General features: G+C 40.9%; 1 pseudogene; it reads right to left on the bottom strand.

Annotated features, from left to right (window-relative positions):
• Positions 1–26,636, bottom strand: part of LOC147465171 (uncharacterized) — a 48,310-nt pseudogene that overhangs the window by 17,638 nt on the left and 4,036 nt on the right.

Raw genomic sequence — 26,636 nt, forward strand, 5'->3', positions numbered from 1 at the left:
ACTTTGACGCTGGCCAACAAGCAACAATCTTGCAACCTAATAGACGTGTTCGCAGGCGCTTTGGTCAAGCAGCATATGTGAGGCCACAAGATGTAGCCTTTGACAGCTCGGGGGATGATCATGTAGAGCACATTCCCAACGAGGCAATGTTTGAGCCCGAGATTGATGAAATGATCGAGACGATCATGGATTCAGAAAGGCTTATCTATGATGATATGAAAAGTGAAGCCGATACGCCATTGTATAATGGAGCACGTATGTTTAGATTGAAAGCACTCCTGGTTCTTCTCAACATGCAGGCAAAGTTTGGATGGAGTGACACTAGCGTCACAGCGCTTTTCAGGTGATCTATTACAATTAGTTTACTTTAATAAAACTCTAAATGTATAATGATCTGATAGATTTTTACACGACTGTATCGTATTTTTATGTTGTGTAGATTGCTTAAAGAGCACATACTACCAGCTGACAATGTGATGCCAGATTCCAGAGATGAAGCAAGAAAGATTTTGCGAAACTTGGGGATGGATTACAATTCTATCCACTCTTGTTCTAATGACTGCATTCCACAAAAGGTTTTGTGACATTTTCCTCTGCTTCCTCGCATCAAGCATTTCTTCGAATGTAAGTCCATGGCCGCCCTAGCATCATGGCATGAGGAGAATAAATCTTCGGATGGTGTGCTACGAATTCCTGCAAATTGCGCAGCCTGGAAACATATAGATGGAACATGGTTGGATTTTGCCAGGGAAGCTCGAAATTTGCGCTTAGGCCTGGCTATGGATGGCGTAAATCCATTTGGTCAAAGATCAACATCTTACAGTGTATGGCCCGTTGTCATCGTCAACTACAACATTCCCCCGTGGTTGACTACGAAGAAGGGGCACCTATGGCTAAGCTTGATTGTGCCAGGGCGATATAAAGTGGAGAATATGGATGTGTATCTTCGTCCACTATTGGAAGAGCTACAACAATTGTGGATTGGCATAGAGGTGGTGGATATGAGCCGACACACAGGACGATGGAATGCTTTGATCAAAGGCATTCTAATGTGGACCATGCATGACTATCCCGGGCTAACAGAATGCTCAGGTGATCTATTGACACTCCTCACTCAGACACTGTAAATCTTGTTTTTTCCCATAGTTGATCTATTATCATGTGTATACATGCAGGGCTTCAAACAAGCGGATACAGAGCATGTGTCACATGTGGACCTAGACTGAATGCACGTAGGGCACCCTCACTAAAGAAGCAAATCTACGAAGGTCATCAAGCGTATCTTCCAGAGAATCATGTGTTACGCGACGGCTTTTTGGGAAGAGAGCCACCAAGGATGTCTGCACAAGCATGGTTAGAGCAGAAGGAGATGTGCGATGACGGATCAGGAGGGTAGCATGGCAGAAGGTTGGTTGGTATCAGAGTCCCTAGTGTACATTGGAGAGTGGCTAGACGGATTTGATAAAGCACGGGACACGCTATGGCGAACCATAGATGATGAGCGCATATCTGGGATTGTCATGTGCAATCTCGGTGTTGAGAAGAAGATGACGGAAGATCTAGAGGCTAAAATCAACTGATTTTGCATTCTTCACAATCCAGTGATGCAAAAGTGGATTTCACAATATGAGGATGCAAAGCAAGAGCGACAAAGGGCACGAATACTTCGGCACGCTACAAGAGATTTTGAGGATCGATTACAGAGGATTTTTTGTCGACTTGTTCGACGTGAATTGGTTCAAGATAATCATGGAGGGTCGCAACGCTACTGTGCGTAGAGGAGAGTCTGGTTTTCTTGAGGTGGATTCTACTAAGAAATGGACTGACCTAAGAGACACTTTCGTACTACCCGAGCATTGTGAACAAGTAAGTATGTAAATAGTTAACATCCCCCTTTTACAAGTTATGTGCTTGAAAGCTCTCATGTAAGTTATGTGGCTCTGGCAGGTAATATTTCATCCTACAAAGTCTACATCAAACTGGTGGTACGTCATAGAGGTAGCCCCTCGTAGTGCAAGGACGTATGAAGGCTACCATGTGCCAATCACAACGGCATCAATGGAGGAGATCAGAGAAGATGCTCAATCAGAAGCTGCTGCGGTGGTGCCAGACGAGCATCAAGATGCTACTACTCTATATGGGGTGCATGCAGAGGAGCTACAAAATGAAACAGAGGATATGTGTTTAAACGGAGAGCTCTATATAGATATAGGAAGTTACGCTGAGTTATGCGAGGATGAGAGAGAGATCTCTTAAAGCCACAAATATTGTATTTGAAAAATTTTGCTCCGTGTTGTAAAAGCTCTGGCTCTCTAAGTACCTTCCATGGTGTATAACGCTCTTTTCTACTCGCGCTCACATCTTTTGATTGAAAATTCTGAGTTTTCGACTTGCCTCTTCTATCACTCAATTCATTGCGTCATTGTATTTATATGCGTCATTACGTCATTGTATTTAATGGTCTTTGCGTCATTGTCTACTCTATTCATTCAATATTAAGTTTAAATATTCGTGTGTTTAATGCATGTATGGATGATGAGGAGTTTCTTTCTTCTTTGTCACCACAGCAGAGACAGTGGTAAGTGGAGCGTCATCGCTCTGGCGCATCATCGTGCGTTCCTACTCCATCCGCATCTCCCTCTCTTTCGGAGCATTCGGCGCGCTCCGAAGCTTCGGCGTCGACGAGACGATCTTCACACTCGTCTAGACACCGGCACTCTAGTGGTGGCGGTGGCGGTTGTTGTGGGGATTCCGCCGCCGATTCCTCCACACCGCCTCGTGTTCGAAGAGGCTCTTTACCCTCCCCTTCTTTGCCCGCCCCCACACCAGCCACAACATCGCCATCTACGCCAGGCTTTGCGCGGCTGACTGTTCCTAGCAGCTACACACCTCTACCTACTCCGCCAGGAGCCACCCCACTCGACACTCCTCGCTTCGGGGCCCAGACGCCGGTGGAGACACCTGACGTCCGTACCCCCATCGACACGCCGCTAGAGACCCCTGTCGGGACACCCAGGTTCACGCGTCACCGGCCAGAGGGCTTGCCTTACTCCGTCGACTTCAGCGGCGGCATCATCATGGATGATGACGGCAAGAAGGTGATCTCGTGCATGCGTGGTCTTTGCTCTCAGCTGTTTAGACACTACATAGTAAACAAATGGAGTGAAGTACCAAGTGATTTAAAAAACAGAGTCATCAGCATACTTCATGATGAGTTTCCCGTTCCAACACGGGATCAGCGCTTCAATGAAGACCGGATGAAGATTCGAATGCGCGAATACTGCAAACACAAGTGTTCCGAAGTGCAAATAGCAATCAAGCATGGGTGGAACAGGCCAGATTGGCTGGCCAAAGAAGATTGGAAGAATGCGAAGAAAGAAGCGTGCGAGAATCCCGACAAGTGGAAGCAACAAAAGGATGCAGCCAGAGCGCGAGTAGAGGCAGGGAGCTCGCACCACTTGGGGAGCGGTGGATGGGCATCATTTGAGGCCAATTTTGTAAGTGTTTCGCATTGCTCTTTATGTTTGATAGTTTAGGGTTTATGAGTTTTTTAATTCTAACATAATGAAATCTTTGTATGTTTTGACAGTGGTCGATGACAGGACGTGATCCCACACCGTACGAGCGCGAGTACGCAGGCAGGAAGGGCTTAAACGCCCTGATGGACATTCTCAGTTCTCGTGGCGGCATGGTTAGTATTAGGGTTTACTCTTTTCTATTTTTTGTATTGTTTTATAAATGTCGTTATATGTTTATACTTACTGAAAGCTGTCTTATTGTCTTTTTTTGCAGAATCCGACAGATACGCCGCTTGGACGCGATGAGATGTCTGACTAGACGACGTCAGTTTAGCCGTAGCTAGATAGCATTAGTTTAGGGTTTCTCATAGCTTATGTATCATGAGACGGATTTTATACGTCTTTTTGAACCATGTATATTATTACATTTGTCACCGCAGTTCATTTTGCCAATCAATTCTTTATGCCTATGATGTTGTACAATTGTCATTATTACATTTGCCAATCAATTCATTTTGCCTATGATGTGTACAATTGTCAATTTTACGCTTGTCAATTTTGCAAACAATGCGTCTTGTGGGTGACTATTTTGGGTCTATTATCTACCTTTGCATTTTTTTAAAAAAGTGAATCAAGTACAATATGGTTGATGGGTGGCAGGGCATTCAATGCCCTATCACCAAAAAAAAATTCTCTCGGGCGTCGCTATTTATGGCTCTGGAGCGTCGCTATAGACTTCTGTGTAAACGTCGCTATCACCGTCGCTATGACCGTCGCTATATAGAGACGCTCATAGCGACGCATATAGCGTCGCCTATAGCGACGCTATTAGCGACGCCGGGGGTTATAAAAACCTAGTGTATTTCCGTCGCTAACAACGTCACAAGAGCACACAACCTCTTGTAGTGTGTGTGATCTCCCTCTTTGTGCGCCTGTGCTCTGATACTAGTTGTAGAGTGCGTGTGTGGTGCACAAAGCGTGCATGCGAGAGAGGTGAGTGCAAGCGTGAGAGGGTGAGGTGCAAGGGAGACAATATGTGGTGAAGCTCTCAGAGGCAATACCCTCTAGACCCTTATTCTCTATATGTACATAGGAATAAGACGAGGGTCAGTGTGAGTGGTCAGTGTCAGTGGGCGATCGGGCACTGGGCACCCAGTCTGGGGTGAGGCACATCGCCTTTACCCCAACATATGTTGTAGAGTGCACGTGTGGTGCGCCAAGCGTGCATGCGAGAGAGGTGAGTGCAAGTGTGAGAGGGTGAGGTGCAAGGGAGACAATATGTGGTGGACCTCTCAGAGGCAATACCCTTTAGCCCCTTATTCTCTATATGTACATAGGAATAAGATGAGGGTTAGTGTGAGTGGTCAGTGTCAATGGGCAGTCTGGCACTGGGCGCCCAACCCGGGGTGAGGCACATCGCCTTTACCCCAACAGTAGAAAGCCTTGAGGCCCAGCCTTTTGTTGGCCTTTTTGGTGTCTGTCTTGGCAACTACATCATAAATCTCTTTTGGGAGCATTTGCAGTTCCACTTGGTGTCCTTCTTCGCTCTTGAACCTTCTAGTGAAAACTGTGGTGTTGTTTTCTTCAAGATGTTCTCTTGACAAGTACGTTGCCTCAGCTGTCTTTACTGAACTTGGGTCCAGTTGGTAGGGTGGCAACTCTTGCAACTTCTCTTTCTAGGACACCCTTTTCTTGGCCTTCTCGGCAACTTGCATTGCTCTGGTTAAGGGAATACAGTGCCAAAGTTAGAAAATTCTGCAAATTTCGCTCTAAAATCCCTTGAGTCTGAATTGCTGACAAATTGAGTCCAATTTGCTTCAAATCAATTTTGGAGCATGCATAGATGCATAAAAACATGTAAAGATCGAAATCACACAGTTTAGGAAAAAAATTGCAACCAAAGTAAATAATCGCGACGAATATTTACAGCTGGGAAATTTTTCAAATTTTTACAATTTTGACATGATATGCTTGAAACGTATGGTATTTAGGTGCTCTGAGTGAAGTGTGGGCTCATTTGAGTGCACTGGGTGGAAATGGTGCCATATTTAGGCTTTCAGTCTTTGAAACAGTAGATATATTAAGATTTTGAGTTTTTGACATCCAAATTTGCTCAAACTTGGTCAGTGGACTTGGGACATTATGTTCTTTGGTCCCATAAGGTCAAAGTTGCATTTTTCACCCATTTTGGCAAGAAAGTAAATAATAGCGATTATTAACTTTTTCATCAAAATGTACATTTTTTGGTGCAACTTGGTTCTACGCATGATGTAGATTCTGTGTATGAGATATGGGGTGATATGGATCGAAAAATGTGATAGAAAACTCAAAAATTGGATTGGAAAGACTTCTTTGTGTTTTTTGACAATTTCTAAGTTTTTCTTGATCATTTTGGCTCATACTTGAAATGTGGCATGTAATAGATGTGTACAAGTAATAGGTGAGGTGAAGGTATCATTTCCAAGCCAAAAAACACAAAAGTAAATAATCGCGATTATTTACAGCAATCATTTTTTTGGCAAGACTTGATAAATTTTTGACCTAGACATATTCAATACATATAAAACAAGTTCTAATTTGAATTTGGTAAAGTTTTTTCGTGTCGGCATCACTTCATGCTTTGTCGACTCTGAAATCATCGATTTTTGTGACTAGATTGCGTGTGGAGTTGGTTAGTCACTTTTGAAGCTATGGACTTGTCCGCTACATAGTCCTGATGCTACCCATTCAATTTTGGTCCATTTGAGGTCGGTTTGACTTCATATGTCAAATTTGACGCACTGTAGCTTTTGAGCTGTTTTCTGCTTTTCGAGAGTTTCGCTTGACTGTTTTCATGAAACCATCCATGTACATTGTGTATAGACCCAGTCTATAAGCTATCCGTGGGGTCAGAATCCAATTCTGGCATCTGACAAAAACCTAGATTTTCTATTGGGGACCCCCCCCGACCCCTGCGAATGGTCATCTGGTGATATAGAAGTGTTCTATTATATAGGGGCATGCTACAGTTCAAGTCTTGTCCAGTTTGGTTGAGCCGACAGACTGCTATGGTCAATTTTTGGCCGTAGGACTTCGTGCACTGCTGGTTTCTAGGGTTTTTTCTTGAGCCTAAACTTGCTACCCGGCCATATAGGATTGATCATTGATAAGCTTAGAACTTACCCCTCATGTCTCGTGTGAGACGGCACTGTAAACGGGCGACTATGGACTACGAAAACCGCGCGCGAAGAAGGAAGAGAGCTCTCTCCTCCAAGACTGACTAGTGGAAATGAGGTGATTTTGGGCTACCTTAAATATCTATACTTGGACTTCTCAAACTAATTTTCCTCAAATTTCCCTATTAGTCCTACTGGGCCGTGAAATCTATGTTAGACTCAAAAATTTCTTCAATCGGATTCCGGAAGGTTATTCTGCAAGAATTTGCAAAAGTAGGCCTTGACAGCCTAATTTAGGCTTCCCGCTTCCATTTGTTGATTTGATTGAAATATTTTGTGCCTATCCACCTTATCTTTCTGATCATCAGCGTATCTTCAGTTTCTTCATCTGAGCTCATTTGCTATTTATTATTAAATTTTGACATGTTTATTGAAAAAATCAAAGAAAATAACAAAATGTGCTAAAAAAGAAAAGTGAAAAATTAATAATTAGGAAAATCCATTGAGAAATATTGCTTTATGATTTTTTGGTGGATTTCTCCATTTTTAAATCCCAATATCAAGAAAAATAATGAAAATAACAAAAAAAAACCAATTTTTGATGACTTTTTGATAGTATATACACTATTTACACTGATCGGGGAGATTTTATTAGTTAAATTTTCCCTGTTGATGACTTGTTAAGGACATTATTAGGTAATTTTGCAAAAATCACACGTTTTTCCTCCCTCTTCAAACACTGCCCTTAATTACTTAGTTTCCTTCTACCCCTCCTAGATGGTGTACTCCGGGACAACTGTGTGCATGGATTGAACAATCGTGTCTATGCATAGCCTTGGTTGGCTCTACCATGCTTTGAAGATCAATGCAATTCAAACCATTATGCTGTGCAAGAGTTGGGTCTTGAGTAATTAACTCAAGGGTTTTTGAGGTCGAGGTTTTATTTTGTTGTTTCCCAAAGAGCAAATCTTAGAGCTTGTGTGCTCTTTGCTTTATTGTACCGTCAAGATGCTTTGACATGCTAATTTATTGAGTTGTCGATATCAATAATGATGGTTGTCGAGCTTTTACGTGCCATTGGTATCTTGGTTCATCTTGGTCAGAATGTTGTGGTTGAGTCTTTTGAGACTTAACTCTCCACTTCTTCATCGGTTTTACAATTTGCGAAGAAGATAAGTGTTCCTTTTTCCTCCAAATCCATCTTGTTTTAGGTTACAGCTTGCTCGAAGATGCTCCTCTTTGTGTTTTGAACCTTGGAATCATCTTTGGTACTGTAGATGATGTTTTGGACACACAAATTTGAATCGGCTTGTCCTTAAGTTGTGCCTTTGGTACCCATATATGCTTGACTCCTTGCATGCTACTTGTAGCATTTTCTTGTCTTTAGGATGGAGAAGACTGATTGCTTCGTGGTTTGCTGTGTTGGTAACCTACTTTCCATTCCTCTTTGCTTGGTGCAATTGGAACAATGAGTTGTCCGCCTTTAGGTGATAGCTTGAGTTGATTGGTATCCCTTGTACATCCGCATCCATGAGATTCCAAGAATCATTGTTCATTCATGTGTTCATTTGGTAAGCGTACAAACTGATGAGGGCATGAACATCTATGTACTATCACATTTAAGTTGAATACTCCCAATGTCGGTGTTGGATTCTTGTTGAATCCTTTAATAGTCAATATTCCTGTTGTCAAAGACTGACTGGTTGCTTTCTTGTACGTGGAATAACTGACTGCATTTACTCGAGCTCCTATATTGACCAATGCATTTGTGCTATGATTGTTCAACTATACTTTGATACGAAGGTCCATTCCATCTAACCATTCATCATTTGTTGACAGTGCATCTTTCTATAATTCCCCTAGTCGGTCATCTAGTTCCAGAGTGTTGATGGGAATAGGTATTTGTTGATTTTTGGGTGTAGCTTTTCTTTTGAGTACTCAAAGCTGAGCTTCCTCTTGGGCTTCATCAATGACCTGCTATCGTTTTATGTTTCTTTGATTTGCTACATGCATCTTTTCTAGCAATTTATTGGTTAGTGGCAAATTGTACTTCTTTAAACGACATCCTCTAATCCAATTAGACATTGGTTCACCATCTAGGGTGGATAACTTAATTGCTCCACTTGGAGATACATCTTCAATGATAAACGGTTTGTTCCCCTTTTTCTTAAACTTGGGAATGTGTTGCTTAAGGGAATATACTAAAACTAAGTCCCCTGTTTTGAAGATTTTTTTAACTAGATGGGAATCAAAAAACTATTTTTGTTTTTGCTTTTGTACATAGATGTGAGCTACAACAGTTAGCCTTTGCTCATCAAACTTTTCTAGATCTTCAAGCCTCTTTGACAGTTCATGTCCAGTCCACTCAAGATCTTTAGCTACCCTTAGTGTCGGCAATAGAAACTCTACCGGTAGTATGACATCAAGACCATAAACAAGGTTAAAGGATGTAGCATTTAAAGCTATTTTGAATGAAACTCTATAAGCCCATAGAGCAACATGGAGATTCATTTCCCAATACGTCCATTCTGAACTAACCACTGTAGTCAATACCGAGCTAAGGATTTTCTTCGTATGCTCAGCTTGTCCATTTGCTTGTGGGTGATAGGGAGCCGATTTGTGATGGATGACCATAAATTCATTAAGCAAATACTCAATTACCTCATTGAGGAAATGAGTTCTCCTATCACTGACAATTTCTATTGGCATTCCATATATTGTGAACACATTCTCATACAAGAATGCGGCTGTGATTCTAGCATCATTCTTTTGAGTTGCTTTAGCCTATGTTCACTAAGTCAAATAGTTCGTAGCTACAATTATATATTGAGCTTGGGTTCTATATGTAGGTGGTTGTATTGGCCCAACAAAGTCTACCCCATTTTGCAAAAGCTCTAGCTCCCATCATTGGTCTTAAAGGCATGCTATCTACACGGGTTGGCATTTTTGCTCGTTGACATGCATCACACTTTCGAACATATTCCTTGGCATCTGCAAAAAGTGTTGGCCACCATATGCGTGCCATTAAGATTGCTCTTGTGGTGGTCTCACTCGAAAAGTGACCTCTAGCTAATCCAGCATGTGTTTGTTTCATAATGAAATATATTCGTCTTCATTTGCAAAAAGATGCAAATGTTGATCTTTTCGTCTTCGATATAGTTTGTTTTCAATAAGAGCATAGTCTCTTGCTTTAGTTTCAATTGCTCTTTGGCGGCGTTTGCTCATATCCTCAGGAAATGTTCGGTTGGATAAGTAAGTAACTAGATAGTTACTCCACTTAGGAACGAGTGATATTCGGAACAATGTCACATGAGGTATGGGTGTTTTTTTCTAGCATTGAGGACATTGTTTTACAAATGATGAACATCCCTCCTCGTACTTGGCCAAAATACTCCAAATCTCAAGATCCGTTGCATAGTTTGGTCTTCCGCGAAGTGAAGTCCCACTATGGTACTATGTGCTAGACTTAGACATTGGGTTTTCTCTTCAAGATTAATACATAAAAGAAATATTCCATCTCGATTTCTTTTGTATAGCCTCCCAGCTAGTAGTTGATACATAGCCGCTTGCTCGATTAATCCGGTTGTAATAGAAAGTGGTATTTGCGAATCCACTTGAGCTATGATTATCAAGGATACCATATTTTTTGACCATCGAGGTATCATTTCCATGGAGAACGGATATGCATCTGGTAGATCATCGTTTACTCCCTTTGGTGGTTCTCTTGATATAATCCTTGACAAATGACCTGCTCTTTGATAAGTGGTGCCTTTTTCACAACTACAATGAAATCAAATTCCAAAAGAATAATGAACCATCTCACTATTCTTCCTGTGTTGCATGGCTTGTTGACCAAGTACAATAAGGCTTGGTGGCCCACAAAGAACACAAATTTGTTAGCTAATAGGTAATGTCTATAGTTTTTCACAGCATAAATCATTCCTAATCCTTCCCTTTCGGTGGTTGTATAGTTTTTCTCTACCATATTCAATTGTCTACTAGCATAAGAAATAGAAAAATCAATTTTCCCGTCTCCTCCTGGTTGAGCTAAGATACACCCAATGGAAAAATTGGAAGCATCTACATGTATGTGGAATATCTTATTTCAATCTGGTGCTTTCAATATTGGAGCTAAAGTGAGAAATTGCTTAAGCTTCATGAAAGATTCTTTCACACTCATCAACCCATTCAAAGAGTGTAATCAAGTTGTACATGGGTTTTGCAATTATAACGTACATGTAAATGAATCGTCTGTAATATCCACAATGTCCCATGAAGGCTTGAACCCCTTTGACTGTTGTTGGTCTAGGCAATTCAACAATAACATGAGTTTTATCCATATCAGTAGCTATGCCATTTTAAAACACTATATGTCCAAGAATTTTTCCTTTACCCATAAATGTGCACTTTTCAGGATTTAAGCAAATCCTATAAAGTCTACATTTTTCGAATACCTTTTTGAGGTGTTCAAAATGATCAACCCGGATCGATGAATGTACACATAGATAATCTATATATACTTCCAAGAAGTTCCAAAGATATTCTTTGAAAGCATGGCTCATCAATCTTTGAAAGGTGGCAGGAGCATTAGTTAACCCAAAAGGCATAACCCGATAGGCAAAAATACCCCATTCAGTTGCAAAGGCAGTTTTATGCTGATCTTTGGGGTGGTCAACCAAAAGTTGATTGTATCCTGAAAAGCCATCTAAAAAGTTGTAAGCTTCTTTTCCTGCAACTCGTTCTAAAACATGCTCAGTGATTGGAAGAGGAACGTTGTCTCTAATGGTAGCTGCATTCACTTTCTTGAGATTGACACATACCACCCAATCTGTGTGTTCAATTTCATAAATGGATACGGATTCCTTTAGCTTTTCTATCTCTTCTTTGATGTTCTTGGCAAATGTCTCATTATAAGTGTATGGCCTTTGTCTGCTTGGTTTTGCATCATCTCTCATATGTATGGTATGTTGATAGATTTCTGGATCAACACCCTTGAGATCCTTATAAGACCAAGCAAAGATATCTCGATACTCTTCTAATAAACTTAACAAAAGCTCTTCTTCTTCTTCAGTCAGGTCATTTGCAATGTAGGCAGGTCTAGGCTCTTCTCCTATTTCGGCCAGATCTATCTTCTTTGTGTTTTTAGGTCCTTCGTAGGACTCGCCCTGTTTTTGTAGTTCCTTGATAGGTTGTTCGACTATGATTTTTCGGTCTTGGCCCGAGTATATTTCTTGTAATGGGATGGAAAACTCATTACATCTTTACCTTCTTCCTCAATGGTTTCCATTTTAGTTGTATATATCTCCTTTAGAGCTTTCTTCAACTCTTGATACTTCTTTCTTCGTTCAACTCGTGTCATGGTTGAATCCCTGTCCTGGTAATTAGGTTTTGCTTGAGTTTCCTTTCTTGTTTTTCTCAATGTTTTTGATATTTCCTGCTTTTCATTTAAAGGATATTTACCAGTCATTTTGTCTTTGATACAATCATGTGCCTCTATTTGCATCAAAAACTGTGTTCTACTGGAGATTGATGGCATAGGTCTAGATTTCAAGTTTCTTGTGTCTCTTTTTCTTCTATACCATTTCTGTCTTTTCGGTTTCTGGTTTAGAAAGTCAAAAAACTTTTTCTCTCCTCCTTTCATGAGTAGTTTAGCTCTCACATGTTCTTTTTCTGACCCCAAATCATCTGAGGTAGCTGAATATTCGTCTAGCTTGCCTGTTGCATCATAGTAGAGGTCTGAAAAGACTTGTTGCACCTTCATCAAGTCCTTGGATTCTTGAATTTCGTCTTCAATGTGACGGGTTGAGATCATTTGATTGGGAATTATGTCATAGCCGTCCTCATTGCAAAATTGAGTAGGCATAGACGTATTTACATATACATCCATTGTTGCTAAAATTTGAGTCCACTCAAATGGCTCAAACAAATGCTTTGGAAAGGGTTCAGGTACATAGGCTTCGTCTGTGCAGTCCCTTTTCTAAGATACATTCTTCTCGTTTGAAGCTCCCATTTTCTGAGGCTCTGCACATCCAAATAGGTGTGTTTTTGTTCAACCAAGATGGAAGCTTAGTTTCAGTCGAAGAGACTGTGTCAAATTCTTGTATGGGAGTTTTCATGACATGTCTATAAGTGTGATCTTTTAGATTAACCCTTGTTATCGATCCCACTTGCTTCAAGTACAGGTAATTGTTTCTCCAATTCTAGATGAGTTGTACTTGTTGCATGAAAGGTCTTCCCAAGATGATTTCATAATTGAGTATCTTTCCAAAGTCCACAATTGCAAAAGTGTGCTAATATTCAATCCCACAGGAATTAACTATCACCTTTTCAAGCAGTCCCAAGGGTCTTTCGATGTATCCATTAAATAATTACAATTTCATTCGAGTTTGTCTAATAGCTGGTTGTCCCCATGATTCCCATACTGCTTTTGTGGCTATGGCTGTGTTTGCCCCACAATTGCAAAAGTGTATTGATATTCAATCCCACAGGAATTAACTATCACCTTTTTAAGCAGTCCCAAGGGTCTTCCGATGTGTCCATCAACCAATTGCAATTTCATTCGAGTTTGTCTAATGGATGGTTGTCCCCATGATTCCCATACTGCTTTTGTGGCTATGGCTATGCCTGCCCCACTATCCAATATTGCCATGGTTTCTATATCATTGTATCTCACTGGAAAGGTTGTGTTTCCTTCTACCCCTTCATAGTATTCTTCGACTTTGTTCATTGGGATGGATCTAATCTCTTTGTTATCCAATTCATGTTTCAATTTTTCCAAATTTTTTGCGATTAGCCCCTGTTATCCCCACCTTCTCTAGAGTTTTCTGTGATCATTCCATAAATATGGTCTAATTTTTAACAGTTCTTCTAAAGTAAGAGTGTATTGAATGGGTGTAGACATGATTGAATGGATATTGTCCACCTCTAGGGTCTGTTCCGCTCTTTTTATCTGAGTGGTTTTACACACTATGGATTCATCTTCGTTATCTCCCAAGTAAGAGGGTAGTGTTTTCAGAGTCATTGGTTTAGACGTTCCTGAAGCTTCAGAGCCGCAATCCCCATACAAGGATTGTACATCCATGTCCATATCAGGAGGTAGATTGTCTAACCAACTTCATCTATAGGAGCTGACTTCAAAGTTAGGCTCCCATCATTAATCTCTCTAACTTTTTTCCATAAGTGTCCCGGCCAGTCTTCTTCTACAAATTGAATTCCATCTAAGCATCTTCACTATCAGGCACTATGAGTTCTGGCTCTTTTGTTTCAAGGTGGGGTTCTACCACCACTTCAGATTTCTCTTTACTGGTTCTTACCACAAGCTCCTCAGGTTTTTCCATACTCTCTAGCTTGGGGTTTTGTTTTTCTAGCATCTCTTGAGTAATTCTTATCAGATTTTGATAAGCTTCATGGAGAAGGATAGTTTTTCCATTTGTTTTCCATGTTTTGGTCTCCTTTAAGTCTTGTTTGGTAAGCTTCCAAGCCTGCATTCATTGGCTCAAAAATTTTGTCTACCAAAATTGATCCTCCGATTTCACGATGGTTTTCTTGATTTCACTTCCAATTTCTTCCACTTTTTCTTAGAATAGTTTCTTGGCTTTTTTCTCGATTTCAGCCCTTTATTTTTGTTTTCTCATCTCATACCTTTTGCTTCTGCTTCTCTTGGTCTTTCGAGAGGAAATTTTAGTATTCTTCGAATCATTAGAGGAGTTATGTTTCTTTTTCTTAGCCTGGGTCCGGATGATTACCTTGCTTGGAACAATAGGTTCACTCTCAGATGAGCTACTAGGTATCACTTGGACTACGTTCACTACTGTTTTACCCTTGTTTAAAGGATTTTTTGGATAATCTTCAAGGAAGTGTCCTCCCTTTTTGCAACATTGTATACAAAAAGCTTCAACTGGCTTAATGTTTTTTGTCAAGCTCTGGACATTCATTTTTCCAATGATAATTTGCACCACAATTGTGTCAGTTTTCAGTTCTTCGCTTAATCATGGGTCTTACCATAGGAGGTCTAACACCTTGATTAGCTACATAGTACATCGATGCGAGCTCGGGTGTAGTATAAGTCAAAGGTTCTCCCATTGGTGGTGGATGTGAATTATACCAATCTCCTTCTAATATTACTGTAGATGGACTAGGCTCAACATAGGGTGTAATAGGCACTAACGCTTGTTCATCTATGACTCCCTCTCAATGCATGTACGTTACATGCACCACATTATGTCCAGGATATGGAGGTTGTTGACCCAACACAGGTTAAGGTCTTTCCATACCCATCGATGGTCTTTGAGTTGGGGCCATATTAGGCTAATATATGTACATGGGTTGTCCTTGTGGCCTCATAGGCACATATTGAACATTCCCATCATACTTTGGTCAGTAATAGCACTCATTGGTCTCATGGTTGGTCCATTTATCCTTGATTGCACACCATTTATGCCACCTAATTGGTTGTCCTTGTTGAGGTATCCCTTGTCCTAGTCTCCTCATAGGTGTTTTTTTCATGTTATTCATCCTTTTGAGCATGTCTTCTATGGCTGTAAGCGGTGCTGCAGTAGCCGTTTTCACTTGTGTTAGTTTGGTGGATGTTGAATTCTCATGTTGATTATCCTTAGGGACATCTTTTTCATTGAAAATATCACAATTGTCTCCTAAGTCAATAGCATTTGACACACACTCTTCTAGGGTCATATGTTTTTTGCTATACAATATAGCATGAAGTTCTTTGTTTAGCAGTCCTTCTAGAAACAATGATACTAATCTTTTCTCTGCAGGTATCTCTAGTTCTGGGCATCTTGCAATGTATTGTTTCATCCTAGTTGCACAATGCCTAATTTGTTTCTGTTTGAAGCTATAGATTTGAGCTATAGTATTGTGTTTGATCCTCGTTTTGGAACATGCAACTACAAATCCTCGAGCTAATGTATTTAAGTCCATGATTGACCTTGGTGGAATGTTTTGGAACCATGTCAGTGCTTTTCCTTCTAATGTTATTCCAAATCCCTTGAATTGAGTATGGAAGCCAAATATGCATTCTGCTCTTAGCACTTGTTTAAAGCTTGCTAAGTGGTCATATGGATCCCTAGATCCACTGTATTTTCAGTCCCATTTTTAAAAATCAGCTGGTTTGACACATCTATTTGGTTCAACTCCCGGTCTCCTGGCAGTTGGTCCTGTTCTGAGTCCTTCAAACCAGTCTGTTGGAAATAGTGAATCATGTAGCCCTGGACTGGATTTAGTGTCACCCGATTTTCTTCGTGAAGAGGTAGTTTCTAGTTTTTTGACATTACTCTCAAAAGATCTCTTGCAGAGTTCATCTCTTGGAATAGTTTTTGGTCCTTGGTCCAATGTCCAATCCTGTATGGAGTACCCTTGATATTTGGTTTGTTCCACCTCTTCAGGACTCATCATAACAAAGGTATTGTTATAACAATCCTTGAATAGGTAGGTTGACAGATTTGCTGAACCCTTGTCTTTGATTTTGAAGATATAGATGATCTTCATGGGTCTTAACTGTCCTGCTTTGGCATGAGAAGTCCAGAGAAGATCTTTGACGTTTCTATCCTCTCAACAATAGACTCCGATCCTAGGATTATCCGTACTAAGCTGTTTCAAAGACTTCAAATCAACTTGATCGTATCCCTCAAATTCTAAAGTCGATGGCCCTTCTTTTGCTGCCATATCTGGAATTATGGTATTTACTTCTAACTCCCATTTGTCTATCACATCAGGGTTTTCAACTTGTAAATATTGAGTTCCGTTTTTATCCATGTACATCTTTCCATGTTTGTTTGCCCTGATTTCCTCTTCAAACTCTATGTCATGGTCATCAATGCAAATAGCATACTCTTCATTAGGATCCAGGTAAACCTGAGCTCCATGGCGATTAGTCTTAGAAAAAGAGAGTATGTGCTTGTATCGCACTGTCGTTCCGGTTTTTGAATGAGTCAAATAGGACGACATTTCAGATGTTAATTCTGAAAAAATGGCCGAGACTTCTTCAAAGATAGTGTCCAAGTGATCGCCTTGATTCACACTCTCTTCGTTGGATACTCTACTAGCGGTCTCTCCAAATATGCCATGATTTGCTAGTATACGACCAGATCTAAGGTTCATATAGACTTGTGAAGCCCTAGATAGAGTACTTACCGTCGGATTGACTTGTTATCAGCTTCTTCCACTTGACTCAGTTGCAACTTCTGTCAAGCTTTCAATTCCTTGTTTGCAACCCGATTCCTGTATCAGTTTTAATCAAGTTAGCTATTCTTTCACAAAGACTGTACAGTTTTTACTAACTATTATGACTGGTCTATGTGTATCTCTAGAAGTTGCTAAGTGAGTCAGCAATTGAGACTTTAAGATTCTACTTTTGCAAAAAGCCAAAGGACTAATCTACAACTTGGAAACTAAGTGAACATGTACCAATTTGGATCCGATTGAACCCAAAATTTTCGGGTGGCCTTGTATTATGTTGGTCTAACACCGTACAAGCTCAAAAGTCAAAAAGTATGTCTCTGTGTATCAGAAGTAAATAATCGTGATTATTTACTTTTTCCAAATTTTTACACTTTTTGGCTTGTTTTGCCAAGTATGCAACTTGTTAAGGTCTCTGGATAAGTTTCACTTAGTTTGAACAAAATTTGTTCAAGTTATCAATTGTTTCGTGTTTGCAGACTCAGTTTTAAGAATCTGGCTTAAGTCTCACTTTTGTGATCCAAATTTCACCAAATTTGATTTATGTGGTCTACTTGATATACCTGACCTTGTGGTGTACTCAAATGTGCAAAAATGTCCAATTTTATAGTAGATGTAAATAATCGCGATTATTTACTCTTGCTATTTTTATGCAAGTTTTTGTCACAATCTTCACACAGATTCGTTAAACAGCTTAACTTAAGCTCCCTAGTTAAGTTGCATCAAGTTTCGATAGTTTCCGTTCAAATGGTCAACAGTTTTGTGTTTGCAGATTTGCAAATTTGGCCACAATTTTCACTCCAATAATCCAAATCTTACCAAATTTGATTTGTGGGCTGAATATAACATGCTAAACTAGTGGTATGCTGGGTTGGTCAAATAAGTTGGAAAATTGGACAAAAAGTAAATAATCCGATTATTTACTTATGGCAAATTTTTGCATCTTTTTGGTCAACTGAGCATGTACACTTATTTTACACATCAATATAAGCCTATGAGTCAAGTTTCACTGAGTTTGAACAAAATTTTTCCAATTTACACTCAAGTTCTCAAGAATCAATACAAAATCAAGTTTCTACCAAGTTTTTGGTTAGTTTGGTGATCCAATTTCTATGGGCCTTTACAAAAGATGTTTGTATACATGCATAGAGTCTCTGGTATCAACCTTGGTCACTTTTGAGCTAAAAGTAAATAATCGTGATTATTTACTTTTTGGCATAAAGTGAGCACTTTTTTCAACTTTTTCACTGGACAGTCTTTTTATGATTTATTTCAAGCCTCTCAGTTAAGTCAAAACTTAAATAGGCCTAAAATATCAAGAAAAAGTAAATAATCTAAGTTTTTGCAAACTCTTGAAATTTTACCTCAAATACGTCCTTAAGCTTGTTATCATATACATGTGGTAGTGATGTGTGTGAACACACTAGGACCGCCGGGGCATTTTTTCCCTCTTTAGGAGGTTTTTTCCCCCGAGCATTGTATATACGCCCATCTATCTAGGGCTATCTATCTTTCCATTGCACACCAAGCAACACACCCTCTATTGTGTGTCTTTGAGCTTCCTTCGTCTTCTCCAAGCTATGTGTGTTTCTCTGCAACCCTAATTCCAACGATTGGTATCAGAGCAGGTTACATCCTCGCGGGCTTAGTGGCCAGCTGCTCCAGCACACGCCTGCTCACTTGCTCTGATTACAGTGAGGTTTGGCGAGCGTTCACAGGTTGACAAATATTTTGGAGCAACTCGTAGAGCTCAGTCTGCTCAGATTTCTGGTTCGAACTCATTTCGACCTCCGTTTCCACTACAGGCAGATCTGCAAAGGCTATTTCGTCATTTTGTGTAGAATTTCTGTCACTGCCGTTTTCTGCATAATAGGTGCCTTACAGTCTTCTACGGTTTGTGCTATATAGAACGTGTTGTTCCCGCTCGGTTTCTCCTATTGTTGGGCAGTTTTCACATCAGGTGCAGCATTTATAATGGCTGGCAACAACACAAATGTGTTCAAGATGTTTGCTAATGAGGACAGATTGGATGGGGTCAATTACCCTATGTGGGCTCCCATGATGCAACATGTTCTTGTGTCAAAGGGCATCTAGAATATTGTGCAGGGCATTGATGTACGTCCTGGTTCTGTGGATGCAGGTGATGTTGAGGATGTGGCAGGGCTTGCTGCAAGGATTGTTGCTATTAGAGTTGTTTTGCCTACGACAGAACAATCTCGTTGGGATGTAAAGGATGGGTAGGCTCATGCATTGATTGTGTTGTTTGTGAAGCGCACCATTGTTCCTCACATTCGTTCAGCAAAATCTGCAAAACAGGCTTGGGATATTCTAGCAGGTCTTTATGTAAGTCACAATGAGGCTAAAATTGCTTTGCTGCGTAAAGAGCTAGAGTTGAAGATTATGCATCAGGAGGATGATATGGACACTTTTCTTGCTGGTGTCAAGGATACAAATGAGCAACTTATTTCTACAGGTGAAGTCATTTCAGATAGTTCCCTTGGGCAGACTGTTCTTGATGCCTTACCAGATTCTTACCAGACTTTTGCTAGTACTTGGAGACTTATGACCCAAGGAAAGCCAGAAGTTGTCCATTTTGATGCATTATGCACATTGCTCTTGCAAGAGTTACTTTCCAGAAAAAACATGACTAGACACCGTGCAGTTGAACAAGCTTTTATTGCTTCTCAAAGAAAGGGTGGTAACGGCAATTCAACCACTTCTTATGATTGTGCTGCGAGACTGGCAAAACTTATGTTCCCAATGCTTCTGCTGGTAGCACTTTGTCTGGCAATTTTGGTGATAAGGGAAAAAAGAAGACGTGTTGCCATTATTGTAAAGCTAATGATCACTTGATCAAGCAGTGTCCTAAGTTGAAGCAAAAGAGGCTAAGAAGAAAGAGGGTGGTTCCACTGCAAATGCTGGTTCCACTACAAATGCAGCCATTGTTGAGTCTTCTGTAAAAGGAGACTATAATACTGATCTTGATGTAGAATGGGCTTTTAGTGTAGAGTGCACTTACAATCTTGCTATCCATGATGCATGCATGTCAGTTTGCTGAGGATTCACATGTGTGGTATATTGACAGTGGTGCTACAAAGCACATTACCTCACATCGTGAATTGTTCAGCTCTCTCGAGTGTGTCCCTCATGGGAATTCAGTCACTTGTGCCAACAATGCCTCTTATCCGGTTCAGGGAGTTGAAAAGATTGTGCTTACTGCTACAAATGGCAGTTCTTTCACACTTGTTGATGCACTTTACGTACCTAGGATCAAGAAGAATCTTTTGTATGTATCTGTACTTACTAGACTTGGACTTGTAGTCAAATTTATGGATGACAGATGTACAGTTCATGATCTTAGTTTTGGTGATGAAATCGTTGCATCTGGGCTTTTGTACCGTGGACTGTATAAGCTCAATTTGTATGACAAGTGTGGAGAAAATTTTGCAAATGCAGTTGCACATTCAAGGGCTATTTCAGATGCAAAACTTTGGCATGCATGTTTTGGTCATTTGAATTTTGTCAGGTTGCTGCGTTTGCAAAAATTTGATATGGTTGCTTCTTTGCTGCCTCTTGAAGCACCTGTCAAACATGTTTGTGAAGGCTATATTTTGGGTAAGATGCAACGTTCAAAGTTTCCAAAGGATGGTTCAGTTAGGGCCACATGTAAGTTGGAGCTTGTGCATAGTGATGTTTGTGGGCCTATGCAAACTCCGTCCTTGGGAAATTACCTGTACTTCGTGACTTTCATTGATGATTACTCCAGGCATGCATGGTTTTTTCCGCTTAAAGCGAAGTCCGAAGTTTTTATGTGCTTCAAACAATTTTTGGCTATGGCTGAAAATGTATCAAAATGTACATGGGTACCGTCCGTTCCGATCGAGGGGGAGAGTATATGTCTCATGAATTTAATTTTTGGCTACTCGTGGGATAAACCACCAATGTATAGTGCCGTATACGCCTCATCAAAATGGTGTTCCTGAGAGGAAACAAGTCTCTCACGGAAATGGCAAGATGTATGGTCAAGAGTCACTTTACCACATTCATTTTGGCTTGAGGTTGTCATGTGTGCCACTTATGTACTCACCAGGTGTCCTACAAAAGCTTTGCAGTGTATTACTCCATATGAAGCATGGCATGATAGAAAGCCTTTTATTGAGCACATGCGTGTTTTTGGTTGTTTGCCATATGCTTTGGTGCCACAAACACAACGCAGAAAATTGGATGATAAGACTATCAAATGTATTTTTGTTGGTTATAGTGCTGAAAGAAAAGGTTACAGGTTGTATCATCCGCAAACAAAGCTTATTCTGGTTTCACGGGATGTAGTGTTTGTGGAAGATTCTATTCAGCCCTTGCTGTCATGTACTAGAGACAGTAATGTAAGCTCACAGGACATTTATGACACTTTTTTGCCTCTTTTGAGTGGTGGAAGTTTGAATGTAAATTCCAATGAGGCAAATGTACAGCCTATGGGGGTTTCAAAAAATGTTATAGATCAGCCTATTACTGATGCAGATGTACATGATGTACTTGATGGGGAAAGGGCTGAAAATGAGAAGGCTAGAGGTATGCCAAAATGGCTGGTGCATACATTGCATGATAGTAAATTGGATGTACCTTTATCTAGTCGTACTCGTTCAGGCTCTCGCCATGCATCTTATGCATCAGATTGTTATGCTTTGGCTATGTCTAGCTTACATGATGTTGAGGAACCTCTATCTTTTGATGAAGCACATAATTGAAAAAATTGATTGGCTGCCATGCAATCAGAATATGATGCATTTATAGCATATGACACATGGAATTTATGTGATTTGCCTCCTGGCAAAAAGGCCATTGGTAGGAAGTGGGTTTACAAGTTGAAATACAAGCCGAATGGTGAGATCGATCGCCATAAGGCTCGACTTGTTGCAAAGGGTTATGCACAACAAAAAGTCATAGATTATGAAGAGACTTTTGCTCCCACTTGTCGTATGACTACTATACATTTTCTATGTGCACTGACAGCTCATTTTGGTTGGGATGTACATCAATCAGACATTGTTACTCCTTTCTTGAATGGTGACATATTTGAGGAAGTTTATGTAACGCAGGCTCGCGGTTTTGTCAAGAAAGGACAAGAGGACAAACTGTGCAAATGTAACAAGGATTTGTATGGGTTGAAGCAATCTCCTCGTGCTTGGTATGAGAAAGCTAACACTCATTTGGTCAAACAAGGCTTTCGTAACAGTCCGACAGAAAGCACATTGTATGTAAAGCGTGAGGGTGATGTACTTCTCATTGTGGTTCTTTATGTCGATGATTTGCTGATCACTGGACCAAATGAGACATATACTGCTGAATTTAAGGCTGATTTGAATGCTACTTTCAAGATGAAAGATTTGGGGCTGTTGCATCATTACTTGGGTATACAGTTTAAGCAGTGTGATGTGGTATTTCCTTGTGTCAAAAAAGTTACATAGAGACATTGCGATGTAAGTTTGGACTTGAGGATTGCAAACCTATTGCCACTCCCATGGAAACAGGTTTGAAGTTGAGTCTACATGATGCTGGTGATCTTGCTGATGTCACTCTTTACCAAACTGCTGTTGGCTGCCTCATTTATGTATGCAACACAAGGTCAGATATTCAGTTTGCAGTCTCACAGGTCAGCAGATTTATGCATAGCTCAGGGTCTAAGCATTGGCAGGTTTTGAAGAGGATTTTTTGCTACCTTAGTGCCACTTTACATCTTGGCTTGTTTTATCCCAAGGGGGGCTCATTGCTACCAGACTTACATGCTTTTTTGGACTCAGATTGGGCTAGTTGTTTTGACACACGAGTGTCCACACGTGGTTTTTGTTTCATGCTTGGCAGTTCATGTATATTATGGTTGAGCAAGAAGCAACCTATTGTGGGAACTTCAAGTTGTGAGGCTGAGTAGAGGGCAGTCTTCACAACTACGGTTGAGTGTGTATGGCTCAGACGCCTTATGGCTGATTTGGGTGTTGGACAGGACACTATCAACACTATCTACACTGACAGTCAGAGCGCATTGGCAGTTGCGAGGAACCTAGTTTGTCATGCTCGCCAAAGCACATTGAGGTGCATTACCACTATGTCAGGGAGAGGCTCTCAGCAGGAGAGATAAGCTTGGCTTATGTGCCAACACAGGACAACCTTGTAGATATTTTCACAAAGGCATTGTTTCGTGAGAAGCTTGAAGCTTTCCGCAAAGCTTTGGGCTTACTCCCCTTTGTGGACTGATCATGTCCTCTGGGCATGGCACTTCCCTTTACTCATGTGCCTTACTCATGTGCCAGCTCTCGTTCAACGCATCACTCCAGGGGGGATTTGTTACCATATACATGTGGTAGTGATGTGTGTGAACACACTAGGACCACTAGGGCATTTTTTCTCTCTATAGGAGGTTTTTTCCCCTGAGCATTGTATATACACCCATCAATCTATTGTGTGCCTTTGAGCTTCCTTTGTCTTCTCCAAGCTGTGTGTGTTTCTCTGCAACCCTAATTCCAACAAAGCTTACTCACCGATTTATACAACTTTTTAAAGCATACTCTCGAGTCGGATTCAATGGTGGAAAGTCTTTTGGTGTTTCTAGTTGTAGACCTGAAATTCTGCAACTTCACATAAAAAACTCACAATTGATTCTTTCGGATAGAGCAATGTTTTGAGATTCCACCTCGAATTCTACTTACTCTACTTCTAGGTTCTACTGCAATGGGGTTGTGGAAAGTGTCCACAAACACTTTTTTTCTGAGCCTTGATCTTAAGACTTGTCTCGTCCATCAATCATTCTCAAAATCCTAATTTAATTCTACAGTTCTACAGTCTTAGAAGGTACCTAGCAACTACAACCTACTTCCAAGCTACCTCTACACAGCAAAAGACGACAATCTTAAGCTATGCAGTCTTCAAAAGAAAGTTTTGACTCTAGGTGATTCTAGAGGAAGTTAAAGGATAACTTCACAAGACGTTTGTAATTTTCCCTAGTTTAGGTCTCTTCGATCCCCGGGAGCGGTGCCAAATGTGGGACGGGCGTCTAACCTCACTCCTATCTTATTTTGTAGACATAGCGAGAACCACGAATATAATTGTTAATCCATGGGACGAAGCTGACTCGACTAGTGCATAGAGGCTACAAGAGATTATCAATCTCTTGGAAAACAACAAACAGCTCACATCTAACTCAAGCTACACTCAAATGACAGAAATCATCAAAAGCTAATCGCTCATCGGCAAACAAATCACATCCGTTACAACATCAAATGACATCAAAACCTTACAAAACTTCTAGGACATGTTTATAAGACCTAAGCACACATGCTTATGGCCTCAAATCTCACTTTAGGTCAAGTGCAAAAATCACCATAATTAACAACAATGAGTTTTTGACCTAGTCGTTTTTGACTTAGAATGCATCTAAATGCTTAGCAATGATGCCCCAATACTCCACCTATACTTAGTTTATGATTTTAAAGCTTAAATTCCTACTTATGATAAAATTAGGTCGTGGGTCTCGGCGATGCCAAAAGCTACGGATTACCATGAAATGCTTACGTCAATGAGTAGAGCTCTTACCTACGGTTGCAACGCAACAGACGATGTCAGGAGTTTTTTGGAGCAAGGGATTGCGCATATGTACATATACATGCATGGTGCATCAAATAAAGTATTGCCCATTTTCCAGAGCCAGGTGGTTACGTGGGGCCCACATGTGTACAGGTAGGACACCATGTACATAGTGCATCGATTTTCATCGTTACTAGTACCATTGTGTTTTTTCTACAATAAGGAGGAGTTGGTAGCGCGTAAAACTTCTCGAGGAAGCTATCCGCGGGCCGACGACGTGAGGTCAGCAGGTGCGTCAGATGGCATCTAGTGGCGTCAGGAGGGCGAACGAGGTCAATATTTGCACGCAGATGAGGACAGACACAACGTGGGTGTTTGCTTGTGAGAATTATGCAGAAAGGTCATCATGAGGACCTTTTTTTGGGGCCACTTCACGTGGTGGCGAGGTGCATTATTGGAAAAAAGCTGAGTGCCAGGTGTGCGAATGATGCAAAAAGGTGACAACTATGCACTGTGAGGTCAGTTTTTGGCCTGTTCGGGGTCCGTTTGAGGTCATCTAAAAGGCCAAGGGTGCCCAACTAAAAAAGCTAAGTGTGGGAACTGAAAAAACTGAGAGAAGACCAGAAAAAAACGTGGAGAAGAGAGGAGGAACAGCCGCAGCTGTGTTTTTGCTCATTTTGGAGCCTGTTTTGGCCGTAAACTGCTCATCCGAGGTCGGATTTGAGCACTTTGACATTGTAGACTGGGGTTTTGGGCCGTTCCGGACGCGATGGCGCTGTCCATTTTGCCAAATTCCTCACTCTTTTTCTGCTGTTTTTCTGTGTAATCTTCTCCGGTGAGTGAAGCTTCTTCTCCAATTTGTGATTGTATCTGGTATCTTTTACCCATATTGTGTGAGCTGTTTGCCCCTTTGGTGTTGGCCCAAGCTCAATTGTATCTAAACATCAGAATTTATCCTCTTTTGAGCTGAGTTTTTTGGGTGTGTGTGTGTGTGTGTGTGTCTGTGTGGAGTGGGCAAGTGGATAGTCTCTCTCCTCTCACTCCAGAGGTGTGTTCCCTGTCTCGGCCAGGTGTGTTGTGTAAACCGAGTGGTGCCCCATAGTGTGTGTGTGTATCATTCCAAGAGTGTGTGTCGGGTCGTTATAGAGGCGCTGTGTGTGTTTTCATCCCGCTCACATTCTTTTGGTGCCCCCACTGAGGATCTTCTTCGAGTACCTTCAGCTTCGAGCTTTGAGCTTCGGGATTACAGGTTGCAGGTTGCAGATTACAGGTTCTAGGTTCTAGGTTACAGGTTACAGGGACAGGTGCAGGTACAGGTGATTCACACAGGTACAGGTAGCTGGAGTACAGTGATATACTAGCAGTGATGTCACTTGCAGTTGTTGTGGGTATGCATCACTTGGCGCCTGTTTGAGCGCATTGTCTTCTAGATTGTACGTTACTTGTGGAAACTGCCATTGTACGCATTTGTGGAGCCATACTTGGTTGTATTTGGCAGTCCCAACCATTTCTGAGACTTGGTCTGGAAGATAGTCATTTCTGAGACTTGACTATACGCGATTTGCATTAGCCTTCGTGTGAGGGTCGATAGCGTGAGGTTTTTATTGAGCTGGGGGATTCTCAAATGTGGAGATCCTTTCGGTGATACAGGTAGCTGGAGCACCCTTTTTGTGACCTCGCCATAGGCTATGTACTAGTGAGTCCTACTTGATGCTCGGGTTCTATTGTTGACAGTTTATGCATACATAGACAGTCTATATTTTGGGTTCCTACTGCTCTACTTTTGGGGAAACTCTGTCGAAATTTTCCCAAGATATGATGGCTGGTTTTTTGGTATTTTGAGCCATTTATGCTGTTATGCTGCTGAAATTTTGGCAAAATCAGAGGTTGAGTCAGGTGTGCCTTCTTGGGAGCTTCATGGTTGGCTTTAATGGATGATCAAAATGGCCCTCAGTTCACTCCTTTTCATTTAACTCAAAGAATTCAGATTAATGTTCATGTGTCCAGGAAGATCTTTTTCCAGCAGCGCATAGTCTTTATGTTTGGGCCAAGAAGATTGAGAGCGATCTTGGAATGTCCTTCGCCTGTTGTCATTCCGATGATCAACTATGAAAACTCATTTGATGTGCATGTGTTTGTCCTTATCTAAAGTTGAGCTCCATTGAAGTTTCTGGGGATTGGGAAGTGAAAAGTT

Source organism: Adiantum capillus-veneris, chromosome 1 (genome assembly GCF_014529385.1).
Source record: "Adiantum capillus-veneris isolate H3 chromosome 1, ASM1452938v2, whole genome shotgun sequence".
NCBI classification, from domain to species: domain Eukaryota; kingdom Viridiplantae; phylum Streptophyta; class Polypodiopsida; order Polypodiales; family Pteridaceae; genus Adiantum; species Adiantum capillus-veneris.